Here is a 7891-nt window from a genome sequence, read left to right as displayed (position 1 = left end):
GATCTGTGCAGCCATGTAAGGCGCTAAAATGCTTACCGGGGGTATTAGAGGTTCAGTGTCTTACCCAAGGACACTTCGACATGTAACACGGACGAGCCGGGATTCGAACCGGGATCCCTTGATCCCAAGACGAGCGCTCTACCTCCTGAGCTACTGCCGCCCACATTGTGCTTCACATTTCCCAATAGCGGCCGTGATCTGTGCAGCCATGTAAGGCGCTAAAATGCTTATCGGGGGTATTAGAGGTTCAGTGTCTTACCCAAGGTCACTTCGACATGTAACACGGACGAGCCGGGATTCGAACCGGGATCCCTTGATCCGAAGACGAGCGCTCTACCTCCTGAGCGACTGCCGCCCCTTATTTAGTTTTTGTTTCATACAAAAACAGCAACACAGTGGAACCTCGGTTGTCGCGGTTAACGGGGACCAAAACTACCCGCGAAATGTGAAAATCTGCTAAGTAGCGGCGCACCTTTAAAAAAAAAACTTTGCACCCCATGTATACAGTACAATACAGTACACCATATGGAAACGGTTAGAGAGATTCTTGTTAAACAATCAAACAAAATTTAACTTACCTCTTACAATAAGTTCTTTTAAGCATAGTTGATAAAAAGACCTGTGCAGTACGATGAGGTAATAACGATGAATGACTGCACAGACGATGCAGGAAAAGCTGCAGGAGGCGGCGTAATGGATATTGTCGGGCTACGCTAGCGTAGCTATTTCCTGCTTTCAATTTGTCCAATAATCTCACTTTGTCGGTAATTGTTAGCATCTTTCGCTTTTTCTTCGGTTCACAAGCTGCACCAAGGGATGAAGAGCGTTTAGGAGCCATCACGAGGACTTCACAAAACTTTAAAAGACAAAGGCTACAGTAATGGCGAGAAGCGTACTGTATGGTGCTGTACAGTATACGTACGAGATATGCGTGGCATACTGTAGTGAATGGGCCAATGGGGAGTCGAGTATTCAGCGAGTGCTGGCCAATGAGCTTGCGTTTATGGCCGTGACGCTTAGCATATACGTGCATTTCTTTGTGTTTTAACATTTTGTACAATGATGCAATTACTAATTCTAATTAAATATTTTGTTTTCAAATTTTGTAAAATCATGTAATTTCTTATTTTAATGTAATATTTTTCATTATTATTAATTTTTCAATTTTTTTTAATTTTTTTCTCTTTTTTTTGTGTGACTATTACAGGGCGCCAAGCTCTGAACCCGCGAACGTCGAAGCGCGAAGTAGCGAGGTCCCACTGTATTCACTTTTATCCTTATTAGAAACTCATTACAATGCTTAATATTTACATACTAGATGACACTGTACTGTGTTAAGCAAAAAAAAAACAGTGCCAAAGAACGTAACAGCAAGTGGTCAGACAAAAATGGCGACGACCTAGGTAGGGATTCCATTATGTAAAAGAAATACTGTACAGGTTTCTCAACCTATGCTTTTTCTGGTATAATATTACCGTATTTTCCGCACTATAGGGCGCACCGGGTTATAGGGCGCACCCCAAAAGAATAGTTTTTGGTCCTATATTTGACATGCATAAGACGCACCGGATTATAAGGCGCTACAATGGGAACGTGGACAAAACAGTCAGATGATTCAGTCCAAATCATCGCTCCAAATATCATTCGGAAGGTTAAAGTCTTGGGATTCAAGAAATGCCAACCATTCCTTAGTTTCTATTTTCTTTTTCGCTCGCAACTTTACTGTGCATATGACAATAAACACTTGGAATTGAGTTTAATTTAAAAAAAGACCCATCACAGAAACATCGATATCACTCTGAAACAAGATACTGGGAAAATATATAGCCGGAGTAGCTCACCGAAGTTGTTGCGTTCAATAATAATGTGCAACCATGGTCCTCTTATAACCGTGAGTGTAGTAAACCCAGGAGAGTAAAATATTTACAAATACAGTACAGAATAGTAAAATACTGTTTACTCTATGCCAGACCTGGGCACTCCGGTCCTGGAGGGCCATACGTTCTGCCAGATTTTGAAGTTTGCTCTTTTTTAACTCAAGTGATACAAATTATAACCTCGTTAGCAAGCTAGCAAGTGCTCGTTAACGATACTGGTGATTGGAATCACCTGTATTGGATCAGAGAAACCTCAAAAATCATGCAGAACATACGGCCCTCCGGGACCGGAGTGCCCAGGTCTGCTCTATGCAGTAGTTCTACCGAACATGCTATTCACATTCATCTTTTTCGGCCAATTGCAGGCTTTGTTTTGTCCCTTTAGCCTATGCAAAGCCTGTAAATGATAAAAAGGATCCGCCCCCTTTACCTCCGAATAACTTTAGCCAATAGCGATCGATTCAACTGATGATTGACACATCTTTTTCGGCCAATTGCAGGCTTTGTTTTGCCCCTTTAGCCTATGCGAGCTTGTAAATGATAAAAAGGATCCGCCCCCTTTATCTCCGAATAACTTTAGCCAATAGTGATCGATTCAAATGATGATTGACACATTGGTTAGCCAATGAAACGCCGGTATATAAATCCCAGCATACACCGCGGACGACTTCGCCTTTGAGGGAAAATCTAGTCGGCGGCTGCTTTTGCATTAGTTGCAAGACTTTGCGACTTAATATTGATCCATATATAAGGTGCACTGTATTATAAGGCGCATGGTCAGCTTTTGAAAAAAATTAAGACTTTTAGGTGCGCCTTATAGTGCGGAAAATACGGTACATCTTTTGAGTAGGTAACATGTTTATTTTGCCTTTTTCTACTCAAATCGCTCGTCTTGAAACTGTTATGCACTCTAGCTTATTTCAGCATCATAAGCTTTATGGTAGACCATAACAGGTCTCAAAAGTGATTTATATACGGTGTGCATTACCGTTCGATTACATTCACAACAAATACAAAGACGGAATGGTTTAAGTTGTATTACATTCCCAACAAATGCAAGACGAAGTGGTTTTGGTTATATGTTCGCCGTTACATTCCCGAAAAGTGATATAAAAGTGGGACAAAACGAGGTAAAAGTGGTTATAGTAGCGAGGGGATGCAAATCTCGGCAGGGATGCATTTCTCGGCATAACACCGCCCCCCTACCGCCCCCTTCTTTCTTAACCCCCTCCTTGTCAAACAAACGTTCAAACTTCTGACTTTCACTTTGGACTGACGCCCCCCTACAGCCAGGTTCTTCCTCACCACCCCCCAGATCTTTCCACCGCCCCCAGGGGGGCAGTACGGCCCACTTTGGGAACCACTGGTTTGAAGCTGCTCCTAAGAAATGAGCCTGATCTTGCATTCACAGGACAATACTGATACAGTGGAACCTCGGTTTTCGAACGCCTCACAGTTCGAACAAATCGGAGTCCGACCAAAAATTTCCAGAAATTCTTGCTTCGCTGTTCGGTCAAAAAATCGGAGTTGGAACGCCGGTAATGCGTGAGTGCGTACTTTAGGGTGCGATGCTGAGCGGCGTACGGGTGTAGATGGCTCTTTTCGTGACCAACTGTTATCGGGTGCGGACGTGCTTCGTTTTGCTTTCGCTTTTAATATACGTGTACCAAGTCTTTTAGCCCTTAATTATGCCTCCCAAGAAAGTCAGTGCAAGCAGCAAAAGGAGGTGTGCGAGTGTCTGGTCTTGCTAGGGAATACCCCACCGTCCACCTGCGCCTTCTGCTGACCACCACAAAGGTAAGAAATCCTATGCATAATTCTTTTCTTTATCCTTTTTTATTTTTATTTTTACACGTTCATGTTAGCGTAATCATTCGTACGGAAGATTACGATAACGGGAACGTACGATTAGCCTGGGTTAGCTTCATGTTTACGTTAAACCACAGGTGTCAAACAGGCGGCCCGCGGGCCAGATCAGGCCCGCTAAGGGATTGAATCCGGCCCGCGGGACAACACTCAGAGAAGTGCAAGAGAAAAACAAGCTGCAGGTTGAAATATGTCAACTTGATGTTGCCAAAAACAGGTGCCTCGAACAAAGACACTGTACTTGTGTTTATTTCTCTCTCTCTCTCTCTCTCTCTCTCTCTCTCTCTTGCTCTCTCTCTCTCTCTCTCTTCCACCCCTTTTCTCCCACTCTGTCTATGTCTCTTTCACTCTCTGTGTCTCTCTTTTTCTCTTTCTTTGTTGCCCATTGTCTTTTTCTCTCTCTGTGTCTTTTAACCTCTTTTGCTTTAACTTCCTTTTTCCTTTTCTCTCTTTTCTTTTTTTCTCTTCCAACACTTCGCGCTTTCTTATCTCTTTTCTTTCCTTCTGTCTCTCTATCTCTCTTTGGATCTCTTTCTTCCTCTCCCCTTTCTTTCGCCCTCTCTCGCGACTTCTCTTTTTATCTCTTTTGTTTCTCATGCTCTCTCCCTCTTTCTCTCTCTCTCTCTCTCTCTCTCTCTCTCTCTCCCTCTCTCTCTTTTCCACCCCCTTTCTCCCACTCTCTGTCTCTGTCTCTTTCACTCTCTGTGTCTCTCTTTTTCTCTTCCTTTGTTGCTCTCTGTCTCTTTCTCTCTCTGTGTCTTTTAAACTTCTTTTGCTCTAACTTCCTTTTCTCTTTTCTTTCTCTCTTCCTACCCTTCACGCTTCCTTTTCTCTTTTCTCTCCTTCCGTCTTTCGATTTCACTTTGGATTTCTTTCTTCCTCTCCCTTTCTTTCCCTCTCTCACGACTTTTCTTTTTATATCTTTTGTTTCTCACGCTCTCTCCCTCTCTCTTTCTTTATCCCACCCTCTCTCCTTTTCCCTCCCTCTTTCTCTTATTTCTTTATCTCTCTTTTTCTTCCTCTTTAATCTACTCAATATGAATAAAATTATGACTCACAACACGTGGGGGACCCATAGATCTCTGCTCAGACCGTATGATTTTTGAGCATGCAAGTCCCCGGGACCCATCACTTTTCAGAGGTAAAATGAACACTGCATGTTGACTTGCCCTCATGTAGGTTTTAGATCAGGGGATGGTGTCATAATAGTCTGTAGTTGGCAATAATCTGTGGTCTGTGCAGCCCTTTGAGACTCAATGTGATTAAGGGCCAAACGGATAAACATGACTTGAGGTTTTTGAGTTTTTCCTTGCCTTCATGTAGGTTTTAGATCAGGGGATGGTGTCATAATAGTCTGTGGTTTGCAATAATGTGTCGTCTGTGCAGCCCTTTGAAACTCTTTGTGATTAAGGGCATCACAAATAAACATGACTTGACTTGAATTGAGGTTTTTGAGTTTTTCCTTGCTCTCATGTAGGTTTTAGATCAGGGGAAGATGTCATAAGAGTCTGTGGTTTGCAATAATCAGGGTTGGGTAGGGTTACTTTAACTTGATTACTTTCAATTACTTTTGGATGACTCCAATACCAAATATGCTAATAAAAGACTAAAGAAACTAAATATGAATAAAATGATGACTCACAACACGTGGCAAGCTTTCTCTCCTGGCTTTGATCTCTTTGATCGCCGGCAAAACTAACATCAAATGCGACAGAAACAAAATCCAAACAGCTTGCCAACATCATTTTTGCCGTTCCATGTATTCCGTTACTCCCCGAGCCTGCACAAAATGTAGTCATTTTATTCATATTTAGTTTCTTTTGTCTTTGATTAGCATATTTGGTATTGGAGTAATCCAAAAGTCACTGAAAGTAATCACGTTAAAGTAACCCTACCCAACTCTGCATGAGACAGCAACTTACCACTTGTGCTGTTGGCCTATTGTTCGGTGTCAGGTTGGGAAGAGCGAAATGGAAGTCAGGATTGGTGGATGTGTGTTCTTGACTTTTGCCATTTCCCACTAGGGGGATATCGCTTTGATAGATTGGGGGGAAAAACAAAAATATTCCCTTAAACCACAGGTGTTAAACAGGCGGCCCGTGGGCCAAATCAGGCCCGCTAAGGGATTGAATCCAGCCCGCGAGACAACACTCAGAGAAGCGCAAGAGAAAAACAAGCTGCAGGTTGAAAGATGTCAACTTGATGTTGCCAAAGCCAGGTGCCTCGAACAAAGACACTGTACTTGTATGTCTTTCTCTCTTTCTTTCTCTCTCTCTCCTTCTCTCTCCCTCTCTCTCCCTCTCTCTCTCTCTCTCTCCCTTTTTTTCTTTTCCACTCCTTTTCTCCCACTCTGTCTCAGTCTCTTTCACTCTCTGTGTCTCTCTTTTTCTCTTCCTTTGTTGCTCTTTGTCTCTTTCTCTGTCTTTTAACCTCTTTTGCTCTACCTTCCTTTTTTTCTCTTTCTCTCTTTTCTCGCTTCCTACCCTTTGCGCTTTCTTTTCTCTCCTTCTGTCTTTCTATTTCTCTTTGGATTTCCTTCATCCTCTCCCTTTCTTTTCCCCCCCTCTCTCACGACTTTTTATCTTTTGCTTCTCACGCTCTCACCCTCTCTCTCTTTTTCTTTCTTTGTCCCGCCCTCTCTCCTTTTCCCTCCCTCTTTCTCTTATTTCTTTATCCCTATTTTTCTTTCTCTTTAATCTACTTGTCCGGCCCCCGACAGAATGTTTGTTCTATCGTGTGGCCCCCGAGGTAAAATGAGTTCGACACCCCTGCCTTAAACCAAGATTCCATGACGTTTAATGTTTCCTTATCAATTACCAGTAGTTATGTCTTAAATAGATTGTGTTATTCGACCACTAGATGTCACAGTTTTGTGTCATGCAACCATAAACAAGTGTGCTAAGCACAAGGCAGAATACAAACCAGAGCGTAAAAGTGACTAAACCGCAAAATTTTCTTTTATTTTTTTTGCCCAGCCTTTTGCCAGATTGTTTTGGGTCCCATTAGCATCAAGATGGGGGACAAAGTTCCTCTAGGTGAGGCTCCATCCATCTGTGAGGCTTATCTTCACTAGGGTCTCGGGGTAGGTGAAATAATTATTTCTTGATCGACAAGTATTTAAATAAATGCACGTTTATAACTTAGTTCATGGATTTCTGGGAATTTTCTCAATCAATAATACAACGTGCATAATAATCAGGGTTGGGTAGGGTTACTTTAACTGGATTACTTTCAATGACTTTTGGATGACTCCAATACCTAATATGCTAATAAAAGACAAAAGAAACTAAATATGAATAAAATGATGACTCACAACACGTGGTAAGCTTTCTCTCCTGGCTTTGATCTCTTTGATCTCCGGCAAAACGAACATAAAATGCGACAGAAACTAAATGAAAATCAATCCAAACAGCTTGCCGACATCATTTTTGCCGTTCCATGTATTCCGTTACTCCCCAAGCCTGCACAAAATTGAGTTACCGGTACTTTATTCATATTTAGTTTATTTTGTCTTTTATTAGTATATTTGGTATTGGAGTCATCCAAAAGTAATTGAAAGTAATCCAGTTAAAGTAACCCTACCCAACCCTGCTCACCATACAAAGGTTTCAGGTTACAAAGTACCTGAACGGGAAACTATTGCCTCACGTTACAAAGGCGTTTCAGGATACAAAGTGATTCCCTTGGTCTGGGAATCTCCCCCCAACTTAAATCGTCTTCCCCATGACCAGGGTTGGGTAGGGTTACTTTAACTCGATTACTCCGATACCAAATATACTAATAAAAGACAAAAGAAACTAAATATGAATAAAATGTCTCAATTTTGTGCAGGCTTGGGGAGTAACGGAATACATGGAACGGCAAAAATGATGTTGGCAAGCTGTTTGGATTTATTTTCATTTTGTTTCTGTTGCATTTTATGTTCGTTTTGCCGGAGATCAAAGCCAGGAGAGAAAGCTTACCACGTGTTGTGAGTCATCATTTTATTCATATTTAGTTTCTTTTGTCTTTTATTAGCATATTTGGTATTGGAGTCATCCAAAAGTCATTGAAAGTAATCCAAAAGTCATTGAAAGTAATCCAGTTAAAGTAACCCTACCCAACCCTGTTAATAAATAAAATGTTCACTGCAGCTTCGAAAAGCCAGT

Source organism: Urocampus carinirostris, chromosome 2, assembly GCF_059441175.1.
Source record: "Urocampus carinirostris isolate Australia breed hairy pipefish chromosome 2, RoL_Ucar_1.0, whole genome shotgun sequence".
Taxonomy (NCBI): domain Eukaryota; kingdom Metazoa; phylum Chordata; class Actinopteri; order Syngnathiformes; family Syngnathidae; genus Urocampus; species Urocampus carinirostris.
This window is presented reverse-complemented; position numbering follows the sequence as displayed.